The sequence below is a fragment of the Oncorhynchus keta genome, chromosome 32, assembly GCF_023373465.1.
Source record: "Oncorhynchus keta strain PuntledgeMale-10-30-2019 chromosome 32, Oket_V2, whole genome shotgun sequence".
Classification (NCBI taxonomy): domain Eukaryota; kingdom Metazoa; phylum Chordata; class Actinopteri; order Salmoniformes; family Salmonidae; genus Oncorhynchus; species Oncorhynchus keta.
Genome location: NC_068452.1, coordinates 24,345,240 through 24,360,064, shown reverse-complemented (window position 1 = coordinate 24,360,064; position 14,825 = coordinate 24,345,240).

Below are 14,825 nucleotides of genomic sequence, written 5' to 3'. Positions count from 1 at the left end.
TTACATGTCATTTTCAAGAATGTTCTGTTCCTAACCCTGGCAGTGCCTTTATTTGATTTTTTATTCAAAATGACTGATCCCTAAAGGAAAGGAAACTTCAGCCATGTGTCACCATTGTTATTTCGGTAATTTAGTATATATTTTTCTAACCCAACCTCTATGATGATGTTTGGGTTTAACTTAAAGACATTAAGGAAAGGATATTATCAATTAAAATAAACACATATTGGATTATAAGAAGTCCTTTCAAGTAAATTGAAAGTAAATGTTCAATTGATGATTTACAGCACAGTGGTAGAGGAGGAGAATATTTAAACTGGGTGAGACAACCTTGAGGCGTTATCTGGGTTTACCTGTGACAGTACGAGAGGGAGCAAGGAGAGGACACTGTCTGGCAGTGCTGCTGTACAACTAAATAGGTCATGGCGCTGGAAAACTGGCACACAAATAAAATATATTTTTAGCATTGAACCCCCTTTCCCAGTCACTTTGAAATGAGACTACCATCCCTTCACCAATGAGAAAAAATATTCTCTCAAAAGGAAATTATACACCATGTAAACCAGATTGAGACTTGATTTTCAGCTTGAAAGTTTGCATCTCATTGGAGTGGGTTGCCGTGGTGACGCTAATTGGTGAGCAGAGTGCCGTGTTGGTTGGGGCTAAACAATAACAGGATAGGTATTTATAGATCAGTGGCTCTTCACTGGAGTGGCAGCCTTAAGATATGGAAAACAGGCACACTGAAGCCATAGAGTCCAGCTGCGACTTCATCTCCTAGAGCAGTCATCCCTCAGGGTCTCTATGCTGCCCCCTACTGATATGCAGTAGCAGTGTGTGGGTAAAATCACTGGGGAAGCCATATTTGCGCATTGGGACCGTGATATATAGGCCTAAAGGCAGAGACAATAAGAAGACACAGTGGACGAATAAATTCAACAACACCTTTGTTTTATCACAAAACCTGATAGCTACCTCTGTCCAGTAGAGTCCACGGTGGATATTGCATGTAACGTACAGTTACATGACCTACAGAATGGTCAAGCAAGTTAATGTTTCCGACATTCTTAGACCACTAAACAACTATAGATTAAGAATCACAGAGAGTTACCGCAAGTTGGGGCGGCAGGGTAGCCTAGTGGTTAGAGCGTTGGACTAGTAACCGGAAGGTTGCAAGTTCTACCCCCAAGCCAAAAGACTGCTGAACAATTTAATAAATTCGCCACCGGACAATTTACATTGACCCCCCCCCCTACTTTTTGTACACTGCTGCTACTCACTGTTTGTTATCTATGCATAGTCACTTTGCCCCCACCTACATGTACAGATTACCTCAACTAGCCTGTACCCCTGCACACTGACTCGGTACCGGTGCACCCTGCATATAGCCTTGTTATTGTTATTCTTATTGTGTTACTTTTTATTATTACTTTTTATTTGAGTATACTTGGTAAATATTATCTGTACTGTTGGTTAAGGGCTTGTAAGTAAGTATTTCATGGTAATGTCTACACATGTGACAAATAAAGTTTGATTTGATTTGATCATTAAATCACCTCTGCTTAATCTAATACAGTGCCAACTAAAATATACCTAAACCTATTTAATCCAATCAATGTAAGCTAAATATGATGTGGCTGTCCATGGTTCTGATTTCTGTGTGTGTGTGTGTGTGTGTGTGTGTGTGTGTGTGTGTGTGTGTGTGTGTGTGTGTGTGTGTGTGTGTGTGTGTGTGTGTGTGTGTGTGTGTGTGTGTGTGTGTGTGTGTGTGTGTGTGTGCGCGTTCGTGCAAGTAGAAAAACTCACCCTACTAAAGAGAAACACCAATGCCATCCTACTCTCTTTCATGTTGACCAAACTATCACTCTGTCATACACTACACACCTTTATTTTTTGTTGTCCTAGGCTACCTGGCTAAAATGCTTGCTTGCTACCCTAACTTCCATTCATGGGCAATGTTAGCTAGTTAATATTAGCCTTCTACATCTAGCTACTGTACATATTGAACTTCCATCCTCTCAGCCCAGGGGCACAACAATGTATGAATTAATGGTTGGATCAGAATTGCCATTATAATCATATGCCATTAAGGAGAATTAAGTAAAACCACAAGTCCAAATCTCTATCTCAATCCATGGCTAATTTAGGAAGGGGACAATTGTAGTTAGCTAGCTAGCAACCAGAGGACAACAACACAACGAGATACAACAATTCAAGTTTTTCTGTCAATGACGTATGCTCTCAATGGGATTTGATAGGAGTGACGCCAAAATCCAAGCTGGCTTCCTTTGACACTTTTTTGTTGTTGCGCCAGGACCATTCACAGTTAAGCTCGCTCAGTTTAGCTCAACGCATTTTTGATACTTTTTTTAATCAAAGGAGGCCAAATGCTCACTGGCTTCCCATGCCTTCAATGCTATGGCGGCAACAATGTCATCCTCGTTTGGACCAGACAGCATCAGATAGATGGCCTACACGTAGAGAGACAGAGGGGTGCTGTTTGCTTGCTCAGATGCTTTCTCCTGTTAGATATATTCAGCCTCTCGCGAATTGAAGGAAAATGATGAAACACTTTGCCTCAGTAAATTATAACCAAGAGGCAGATGAGGGTGTATACATGTCCAGACAATGGGCTGCCTGTATGACTCAAAAGCTGGCCTCTTCCTGACACAATTAACAACTCTGCCATCTCAGCAGGGGTTTGATTCTGTGTAACCCACAAGGCCTACTGGCAGTGGATTGGTTTCACAATAGTGTAGAAATTAATACTTGTCCCCTGCACATTCTTCAAAATACACATGATGCCAACACTAAATCTTTGTCCCTTTGAACTGACACAGCATATCTATTTCATAGGTTCCTTGTGTACCACAAGGTTAAACCCCTAGTGAGCATGAGGCCACCTCTGTTGGGGCCGAGGCGACAGCTCAAAGCCTGCCTCACCCGAGTTCACTTGCAGTCCACTGAATTGGGATGTACCGTGTCACCACCTAGGGCAGGAAGTGAGCCACATAGTGCACATGACTAAGCATTGAGTGTCATCGTAGTAAGAATTTCACCCTATCCTGAGGGTTAAAAGTGTTATCATGGATCCATGGTCATCGTGTTTGTCCTCGTGGTTGGTGTAAATGCAATTTGATGCTAAGTAGATAAGCCATGTCAAATCTGATCACAGTGCATGGACTCATTTGAGACTTTTTGGGACACATCTGTAGAAAAAAACTGACAGACATGGAAGGCAAAGCCTGTGATCTGATTGTTATCTGGATCATTCATGAGAAGACCTATCAGGAAATAGTAATGCTTAAAAGCAGTTCAGCACAACAGGAGTTAGAACAGAAGAAGTTGAAATGAAAAATCCTCAGTGGTGACAGAAAGAGGATTGGGAAAAAACTCAAATGTCTGTGGAATAGAGAAAAAAATGGTATGTTACCACATTACACATTTATAACTTGAACCTCAATAGCCACCAGTTAGCCAGAGGAGGTCTACTGTATGGCTAAAAATAGATGATAGTGACTTGCCAGAATAAGCTGCTGGAAAAAAGACAGGAAAAAAAGCCTCCTTTGCCATGTGTATCTCAGGCCATATGGGTCTCACTGCACTCAGAACTGCACAAAAGAAAACAGTGTGAGACTGACTACTGCAGCACTGCAGAAAGAGGAGGGGGACTTCCTCATCCTCAACCCCCCACACAATATTCCCCCATTTCAAACACTGTAACTTTCCCATAAGTCTAATAAATTCTCCAGTGGCCATGACTGAGAACTTCACACATGGTGTCTGACCCTCCCACTTCCCCTGCTGGACGGGCCCCTGTAGGGTCCAGGCAGCGGAATGGGCCACTGCACTCAGCATTGGGTCAGTGGAGGAGGGGGCGACTGGACCGGCCGACCGCAGACAGAAATAGCCTTCCACTTGGCCATTGGCATGTTGGGACTCATGGCATGGGCATGGGAGGAGGGAGGGAGTATCTGTTTTGGTCTAAAATCACAGTTGGGGAGTGCTGCTCTGCTTTCCAGATGGCAAGTTTCCATTCAAACAATGTTACTGGGAGAGTTTGAGGTCGTCATTTAGTCCAACTAAAATGACCTATGATAAAATAATGAGGCAGATACTACTGCAATGGAACAGATATACTATACAACACAACGACCTGTGCTCCAGTATTACCAAATAGGGATGTAGCCTATACCTCTTGATGTTTTACCATTTCAAATTCTAGTATATACAGTGCCTTGCGAAAGTATTCGGCCCCCTTGAACTTTGCGACCTTTTGCCACATTTCAGGCTTCAAACATAAAGATATAAAACCATATTTTTTTGTGAAGAATCAACAACAAGTGGGACACAATCATGAAGTGGAACGCCATTTATTGGATATTTCAAACTTTTTTAACAAATCAAAAACTGAAAAATTGGGCGTGCAAAATTATTCAGCCCCTTTACTTTCAGTGCAGCAAACTCTCTCCAGAAGTTCAGTGAGGATCTCTGAATGATCCAATGTTGACCTAAATGACTAATGATGATAAATACAATCCACCTGTGTGTAATCAAGTCTCCGTATAAATGCACCTACACTGTGATAGTCTCAGAGGTCCGTTAAAAGCGTAGAGAGCATCATGAAGAACAAGGAACACACCAGGCAGGTCCGAGATAATGTTGTGAACAAGTTTAAAGCCGGATTTGGATACAAAAAGATTTCCCAAGCTATAAACATCCTAAGGAGCACTGTGCAAGCGATAATATTGAAATGGAAGGAGTATCAGACCACTGCAAATCTACCAAGACCTGGCTGTCCCTCTAAACTTTCAGCTCATACAAGGAGAAGACTGATCAGAGATGCAGCCAAGAGGCCCATGATCACTCTGGATGAACTGCAGAGATCTACAGTTGAGGTGGGAGACTCTGTCCATAGGACAACAATCAGTCGTATATTGCACAAATCTGGCCTTTGTGGAAGAGTGGCAAGAAGAAAGCCATTTCTTAAAGATATCCATAAAAAGTGTATTTTAAAGTCTGCCACAAGCCACCTGGGAGACACACCAAACATGTGGAAGAAGGTGCTCTGGTCAGATGAAACCAAAATTGAACTTTTTGGCAACAATGCAAAACGTTATGTTTGGTGTAAAAGCAACACAGCTCATCACCCTGGACCTACCATCCCCACTGTCAAACATGGTGGTGGCAGCATCATGGTTTGGGCCTGCTTTTCTTCAGCAGGGACAAGGAAGATGGTTAAAATTGATGGGAAGATGGATGGAGCCAAATACAGGACCATTCTGGAAGAAAACCTGATGGAGTCTGCAAAAGACCTGAGACTGGGACGGAGATTTGTCTTCCAACAAGACAATGATCCAAAACATAAAGCAAAATCTACAATGGAATGGTTCAAAAATAAACATATCCAGGTGTTAGAATGGTCAAGTCAAAGTCCAGACCTGAATCCAATCGAGAATCTGTGGAAAGAACTGAAAACTGCTGTTCACAAATGCTCTCCATCCAACCTCACTGAGCTCGAGCTGTTTTGCAAGGAGGAATGGGAAAAAATTTCAGTCTCTCGATGTGCAAAACTGATAGAGACATACCCCAAGCGACTTACAGCTGTAATCGCAGCAAAAGGTGGCGCTACAAAGTATTAACTTAAGGGGGCTGAATAATTTTGCACGCCCAATTTTTCAGTTTTTGATTTGTTAAAAAAGTTTGAAATATCCAATAAATGTTGTTCCACTTCATGATTGTGTCCCACTTGTTGATTCTTCACAAAAAAATACAGTTTTATATCTTTATGTTTGAAGCCTGAAATGTGGCAAAAGCTCGCAAAGTTCAAGGGGGCCGAATACTTTCGCACTGTACATTGCCTTCAGAAAGTATTCATATTTCATACTTATTCCACATTTTGTTGTGTTACAGCCTGAATTCAAATGGAATTAAATAGATTTTTTTCTCATCCTCTACACTCAATACCGCATAATGACAAAGTAAAAACATGTTTTTAGAAATTTTAGCAAATTTATTGAAAGTGTAATACAGAATTATCAAATGTAAGTATTCACATCCCTGAGTCAATACATGTTAGAATCCCCTTTGGCAGTGATTACAGCTGTCATTCTTTTTGGGTAAAGTCTAAGAATTTTGCACACCTGGATTGGACAATACTCTGTCAAGTTGGTTGTTGATCATTGCTAAACAGCCATTTTCAAGTCTTACCATAGATTTTAATGCTGATTTCAGTCAAAACTGTAACTAGGCCACTCAGGAATATTCAATGTCGTTTTGTTAAGCAACTCCACTGTATATTTGGCATTGAGTTTTAGGTTATTGTCCTACTGAAACGTCAATTTGTCTCCCAGTGTCTGTTGAAAGCAGACTGAACCAGGTTTTCCTCTAGGATTTTGCACGTGCTTCGCTCTATTCTGTTTCTTTTAATAAAAAACAAGCATTGCCGATGACAAGCATATCCATAACATAATGCAGCCTTCACCATGCTTGAAAATATGAAGAGTGGTACTCAGTGATGTGTTGTGTTGTATTGTATTTGCCCCAAACATGATTATTTGAATTCAAGTTTATTTCCTTGACACATTTCTTTTGAATATTACTTTAGTGTGTTATTGCAAACAGGATGCATGTTTTTGAATATTTTTATTCAGTACAGGCTTCCTTCTTCTCACTCTGTCAATTAGGTTAGTATTGTGGAGTAACTACAATGTTGTTGATCCATCCTCAGTTTTGTCCTATCACAGCCATTAAACTCTGTAACTGTTTTAAAGTCACCACTGGCATCATGGTGAAATCCCTGAACGGTTTCCTTCCTTGATACACCATCCAAAGTGTAATAATGACTTCACCATGCTCAAAGGGATATTCAATGTCTATTCTTTTTATTTTACCCATCTACCAATAGTTGCCCTTCTTTGTCAGGCATTGGAAACCTTCCTTGGTCTTTGTGGTTGAATCTGTGTTTGAAATGCATTGCTCGACAAGGACCTTACAGATAATTGTGTGTGGGGTACAGAGATGAGGTAGTCATTCAAAAAATACAAACTATTAGTGCACACAGAGTGCTCTTGAACTTATTTAAGCTTGCCATAACAAAGGGGTTGATTATTTATTGACTCAAGACATTTCACATTTTTATCTTTAATGAATTAGTAAACATTTTTAAAAACATTATTTTAATTTGACATTATGGGGTATTGTGTGTAGGCCAATTGTCACGTCCTGACCTTAGTTCCTTTTTTATGTCTCTGTTTTAGTTTGGTCAGTGCGTGAGTTGGGGTGGGCATTCTGTTGTGTATTCTAGGTTTTGTTTTTCTGTGTTTGGCCTGGTATGGTTCCCAATCAGAGGCAGCTGTCGATCATTGTCTCTGATTGAGAACCATACTTAGGCAGCCTGTATTCCCACTATGGGTTGTGGGTAGTTGTTTTCTGTGTCTGTGTTTTACCATACAGAACTGTTTCGTTTTTATTTTATTTCTTGTTCTGTTTTATTCAGTGTTCGGTTATCTTTCATTAAAATATGGACACTTACCACGCTGCGCATTGGTCCGATCTTTCCTACTCCTCCTCAGAAGAGGAGGAAAACCGTTACACCAATGACACAAAACATACATGTAATACACTTTAAATTCAAGCTGTAACTATATATAAACTACATGACCAAAAGTATGTGGACACCTGCTCATCGAACATCTCATTCCAAAATCATGGTTATTAATATGGAGTTGGTCCCCACCTTTGCTGCTTTAACAGCCTCCACTCCTCTGGGAGGACTTTCCACTAGATGTTGTAACATTGCTGCGGGGACTTCCATTCAGCCACAAAACCAATAGTGAGGTCGGGCACTGATGTTGGGTGATTAGGCCTGGCTCGCAGTCGGTCGTTCCAATTCATCCCAAAGGTGTTCGATGGGGTTGAGGTCAGGGCTCTGTGCAGGCCAGTCAAGTTCATCCAGAGGCAGTGTGGAGCTTGGTAGACAATTTTTATACGCTACGTGCTTCAGCACTTGGCGGCCCCATTCTGTGAGCTTGTGTGGCCTACCACTTCGTGGCTGAGCCGTTGTTGCTCTTAGACGATTCCACTGCACAATAACAGCACATACAGTTGACCGGGGCAGCTCTAGAAGGGCTGAAATTTCCCCAACTGATTTGTTGGAAAGGCGGCATCCTATGACGGTGCCATGTTGAAAGTCACTGAGCTCTTCAGTAAGGCCATCCTACTGCCAATGTTTATCTATCGAGATAGCATGGCTGCGTGCTCAATTTTATACACATGTCAGGAATGGATGTAGTTGAAATATCTGAATCCACTAATTTGAAAGGGTGTCCAAGTACTTTTGTTTAGATAGGGTATACATGTGTATATACTATATATATGCCGAACATTTAAAAGTAGCAATGGAGACAACATGCTAGAGTAAAACCATTTTCAGAGTGAGGACAAAAGGAAAATCTGTCTCTTGAAAGAAAGTTGTTTCTTAGAAGCCCAAAGTGGCCATGGAGCGCAGAGACCCATCGCTTTAATGTGTTTGTGAGTGGACAGAGTGCTGCTGACCCTATGTGTCCTTTATGTAACACAATCACCAGCCTGCAATCCCGCTGACTCAGTGGGAAATGCTTCCGATTCCCTGCTCATCTCTAGCACTCACTGCCCTTAGATTGTCATGCTGTTCATGTTACTGAAATTGATGCTGTGCCATGGAAATGTGATTCCGGGAATAAGTTCTAACTGCATAGGGAATGGGGATGATGTCCACCGGGATCATTCCACCGGGATCATTCCACCGGGATCATTCCACCGGGATCATTCCACCGGGATCATTCCACCGGGATCATTCCACCGGGATCATTCCACTGGAGGGTAGGTGAGGTGTGAACATGTTATTCAAACAAATTCACTGGAACCGACATTCCACTCAACCCAAATATAAATGAGGAACAAATGCTTGTCATGACTTTCTGAATCATGTTCACACAGAAAACATGTCGCTCTTGTAGTATTCATATTACATTCAAGTCTGTTTGCATGGGCCCTGCAAAGTGCTGTATACACTTACGATTCCCCAGAAAAGATTAGGAATAACATTTATTCATTGGAATTAATGGTAACAATAACAGCGTCAGAACAGTGTAACAGGCCTCCTGCCTGAATATGGACAGAGCACAGTTGGGCTGAGAAAACACACCCCAGAACACCAGGGAACCACCATGTCTGGCCTGCCCTCTCCCTGCGCTGTGCTGTCTCACTATGAATACCCAGAGATGGGCAGTATTTATGTATTTGAAATTAATAATGACGTATTTTGTCATTTGAATTACACTGGACTGAACTACACCAATGTATTTTGTAATTGTTTTTAAATATGAAAAACTTTTCTTTATAATTAAAAAAAACTAGCAATTCACATCTTGTGCCACCCCCACCCCCCCTTTTACCCTGCATTGGTAACCTACATGGACATATTACTTCAATTTTCTACATTGACTCTTTACCGGTACCCCCTGTATAAAGCCTTGCTATTGTTATTTTACTGCTGCAGTTTAATTATTTGTTACTTTTATTTGAACTTTTATACTCTCTTTTCTACTTTTCTTAAAATGTCTTAAAGCATTGTTGGTTAAGGTCTTGTAAGTAAGCATTTCACTGTCAGGTCTACTACACCTGTTGCATTCGGTGCATGTGACAAAATACAATTTGATTCGATTTTTATCTTATCTTTTGGACTCTCGATGCAAACTGAACTTCTCACCAGCTCTGCAAAAATACTGCAACATGAACTACTGAATGAGTGTGAGAACATTGATGCTGTCCAGGCTAGCTGCTTCAATAAACAGACTTTAAATATACAACTTTGCCCTTCTGTAGACCCTCGTAAAACTGTAATGTAAACACGCTTCTTCCATTAGTTGCAATGGGCCCATTTCAATGGACCGATACACCAACATTGACAGAAAATGGTAGCAAAGAAGAAAAGGAGTGTGCAATTTTCCAGGTGGTCTGCCCTTCAAGAGTTTGTAATTGATTTGACAATTTACGTTGTATACATCTGCATCTGTTGCAACAGAGATTAAATCAATTATGAAAGGAAGTTTATGAAGTAGACCGTCATGTACTATACATGTTTTCCATCTATCTCAAATTCAACATGAAATGCAGCACACAGCACCTCTTTGTCAAAAACGGTTCTCTCTCTCGCTCTCTCTCGCTCTCTCTCCTCTGCATTCATTGGCTGTCATCTCCCCAGAGCTGATTGACTTCCTGCCTCCACTTTGGAAAACAGTTAAGTTCCCCTGATTACAACCGTTTCCTTCCTTCCTCCATCCCTTACAGTGCTGCTGGCTCAGATGGATACATTATTTCCTCAGGCCCTACACCCACAGTCACATCCATGTGCATCATACAGTGGTGAAACGGTGCTGGGAGATCAATCTGGCTCAATCTAGAAACTGTTTTCCCTTGAGAGACGCTTTCTGGTTACATGGGTTTGTTTGGTGAGTGGGATTTCAAAACGAATGAAGTCCGAAAAGACTTGAAATATATGTTGGGTTTGTTAACAGTGTTAAGCGGCATATAAACTCCTAGAGTTTTAACAGAGCATTTAGAGTTAATCTTAAGGCGTCAATCAGCAGTAGAAACAATAAGGAGCGAGAAACAGAGCTGCCATGTCTATCAGCGTCATCTTGATTTGATTTGACAACAACAAAGTGGTTCCCCACTCCGAGTTCGGTAAAAAGCTATGGGATGGGGCTGGAGAAATGTAACCTCTCTCAAATTCATAGACATAGCTATGGACTCAAGGACTGACCATCCATGATATCAAAATGATAGTTTTAACCATGTTTGTTTAAATTTTCTGTTTACAAATTTTGGAGTAAAACAAACTTATATTTTGGGTTCTGATGGGGCATGAAATTAACAAGTTGCATTAACAAGTTATATTCTTCTAGAATCAATGGGTACATATAATTAATGTATAAGTCAAAAATAGATGTAGCGACGGCTGATTGCGACTTTTGACATTTAAAAAGACTTCCTCACATAAGAACACTACATCTAATCGAATCTAGCTCAAATCCCCCCACTGTGAGCTGTATTTAATTGGTGACAAATGCACGTGTGGGGCTATTGCCAAGTAGATAGACAATATTTCAAAATGTCAGGTGTGTTAGGTTACCTAATACATTATCAGAAAAGTTGCATGGTATTGTGGTCACGCATATGAGTTTTTCTACATACAATCAACATACAAAACCTGCCGTTATCGTGAAAATAGCTTGTCAAGATCTGCCATTATGTTTTTGCCAAATCTAGCCTCGCGACATTGTATCCACCGTTCATCACTTATTATTGCACTGTTACAATGCATCACCAAAGCAACCGGTGGCAGTGGTGCATATCGAAACAGCCATGAAAAACAGTGACAGTAGAATTATTGAAACATTGACATGCAAATCTTACCGATGTCCCTTGGAGTTCGTTGGTATTTGTCTCGAAGGAATGGAATAGTCGCTTGTTTGAGATAATTAATAAAGAAATATCTATTTGTTTTTCTTCGGTGAAAGTGAAATTGTTGGTCTTGGAAAAAGATGGCTGCTCCTCGGCTGGAGTCGATGATGTAATCTGATTTTAACCCTTTGATGTGTTCTATAGAAGTGTTTATTCCTGCTCCGTCTCATTCTGAATTCAATAAACCCTTCATAATTGTTTTAAAATCACTGCATTTGTAAATGTTTGATATACAGTCAGGTCCATAATTATTGGCACCCTTGATAAAGATGAGCATAAAATACTGTATAAAATAAATAATACAAATACTGAACGATATTGTATGCTCCAAAACAATGGGAAATAAAAAAAGGTGATTTTGTTAAGCAAGAATTAAAACACTCGAAAAAGATTTTTGGCACCCCTGGATTCAATAAGCAGAAAAGAACCCCCCCATATCTCCTTTGAAAAATATGGTGGTGGATATTTGATGTTATGGTTTATTTTGCTTCCATCGGTCCTGGCTGGGTCAATGTTAAGGTCATCGGCATCATAAACTTTACCCAGTACCAGGACGTGTTTAGCTAAAGACCTGGTTGCCTCTGGCAGGAGGCTGAAACTTGGCCGCAAGTGGATCTTCCGGCAACACAGTAACCCCAAGCGCACATCACATTCCACAAAGAAATGGTTAATTGGTCACAAAATCAACATTTTGCAATGCCCATCTCAGTCTCCGGATTTGAACCCTATTGAAAACCTGTTGTTTGAATTGAAGAGGGCAGTAAACAAGCGTAGAGGAAGGATATCAAGGATCTGGAAAGATTCTGTATGGAGGAATGGTCTAAGATCTCTCTCAATGTGTTCTCCAATCTCATAAAACATTTGAGAAAAAAGGCTCATTGTCGTCATCCTCACAAGGTGAGGTATGGAAAGATATTGAACACAGTAGGTGGCAATCATTTTGACCTCTATCTTTGAGATTTATTTTTTTACTTGTTAAATTTATTAAAGAGCGGTGATACCATCAAGAGCAGTGTCCAGGTTTCTTGTTTTTTTTCTCATCTTATTAAACTTATTAAACTTATTAAAAAATATAGCTCAGATGTGCGAGTGCCTTTTGAGCAATTGTATTAACATAAATAAAATAATTTAATTTTTTTTAGCATACAATATAGCTCAGTATTTGTCAGTAGTGTAAAGTACTTAAGTAAAAATACTTGAAAGTACTACTTAAGTAGTTTTTGGGAGTATCTGTACTTCACTACATTCTTAAAGAAAATGATGCACTTTTACTCTATACATTTTCCCTGACACCCAAAAGTACTCATTACATTTTGAAATGCTTAGCAGGACAATAAAATGGTCTAATTGTAACGATATTCATAGGTGGAAGAAGGTGACGAGGACCAAGGTGCCGCGTGGTACGTGTTCATGGTAAATTTAATCAAGAAACTGAACACTAGAACAACAACAAAGCAGAACAAACGAAACAGTTCTGTCTTGTGCAGACACACAAAGACAGAAAACTACCCACACCCATTGTGGGAAAACAGTCTGCTTAAGTATGGTTCTCAATCAGAGACAACGATAACCAGCTGCCTCTGATTGGGAAACATACCAGGCCTAAACATAGAAACACAACACCCAGACATACAACATAGAATACCCACCCACATCACACCCTGACCAAACTAAAAATAGAAACATACAAAGCAATCTAAGATCAGGGCGTGACACTAATTCACACACTTATCAAAAGAAAATCCCTGGTCATCCCTACAGCCTCTGATCTGGTGGACTCACCAAACACATGTTTTGTTTGTAAATTATGTCTGAGTGTTGGAGTGTGGCACCGGCTATCTGTAAATAAATAAAAAACAGAAATGTATGCCTTCTGGTTTCCTTAATATAAGGAATTTGAAATGATTTATACTTTTACTTTTGATCTTAAGTATATTTTATTAATTACATTTACGTTTGACACTGAAGTATATTTAAAACCAAATACTTTTAGACTTTTACTCAAGTAGTATTTTACCAGGTGATTCACTTTTACTTGAGACATTTTCTATTAAAGTATCTTTACTTTACCCAAGTATGACAATTGGGTACTTTTTCCACCACTGGTATTTGTATTATTTATTTTATAGTCTTTTTTGCTCATATTTATCAAGGCTGCCAATACTTTTTAAACCTGCCTAGAAGTTCAGCATCCTGCAGCTACCTCTTCACTATTGACGTTGAGACTGGTGTTTTGTGGGAACTATTTAATGAAGATGGTGGTGGTTGCTGATAATGGGCCTCTGTACGCCTATGTAGATATTCCAGCTACAGTAGTTATTTACAACATTAACAATGTCTACACTGTATTTCTGATCAATTTGATGTTATTTTAATGGACAAAAAATAAGCTTTTCTTTCAAAAACAAGGACATTTCTAAGTGACCCCAAACTTTTGAACGGTAGTGTATATTTCTAGAGAAATCAAAGATGACATTCCACTCGCTATACACCATTTAATTCCAATGACAAGTGTAAAAGAAATAGTGCTTGTAGATTGCGTATAGTGTGGAGTGCATGTGCTGTTCATATTCATCTTGGAGAGATAGCAGTTGATTATTTTCTCCTCACACACGAGAACACACATGACCGCATGCTGTCGAATCTTGTCAATGTGTTGTGAGTCTTAATCACCGGCCCCAAAAATAACAGGAGGCAATGGGGGGGTGGAGGCTGCCCCTCACTGAGGGACCAAATGCCAACCCTATCACTAGTAGGAGGAGTGGTTATGTGTGAAGTGACTCATCTCTGTGGTCTGTCTTTTCCAGCCCTGCAGCCTTTCATTCCCTCGCTGATACAGATGGAGGGAGAAAAACTGGGTGGCAAAGGAGGGACCATGGTGTGGGACTGTGTGTGTGACACTACAGGAGCCGAGAAGGTGTAGGGACCGTCATCAGAGCCCTGGTGGGTGGACAAGTGGAGCCTGCTGTTATCAAGACTACACTTGGTGTTGTGTCATTAACCGTAGCTTATATAGGATGGAGACATCATTTAGTTGATGTAAACCTAGACGGTAATGTGCCACTATGTATATGCTTTGTGCTCACTGGTGGTGCATGAGATGTCATTTTTCTAGAAGTGATTTACAGAATCAGAAGAAAACAACACATTGTCATTTTGGGATTTATTTTCCCAAAGCCACAAGGGGGCAGTATAGTATTCCTAAAGAGACAACTGTGGATGTATTTGACGTCTACATTTGATTTGGGACACCGCAAAGTTATTCGTTTCAATGTTGTGGCATTAAATCACCTGAACAGAATGATTACTTAAAAACG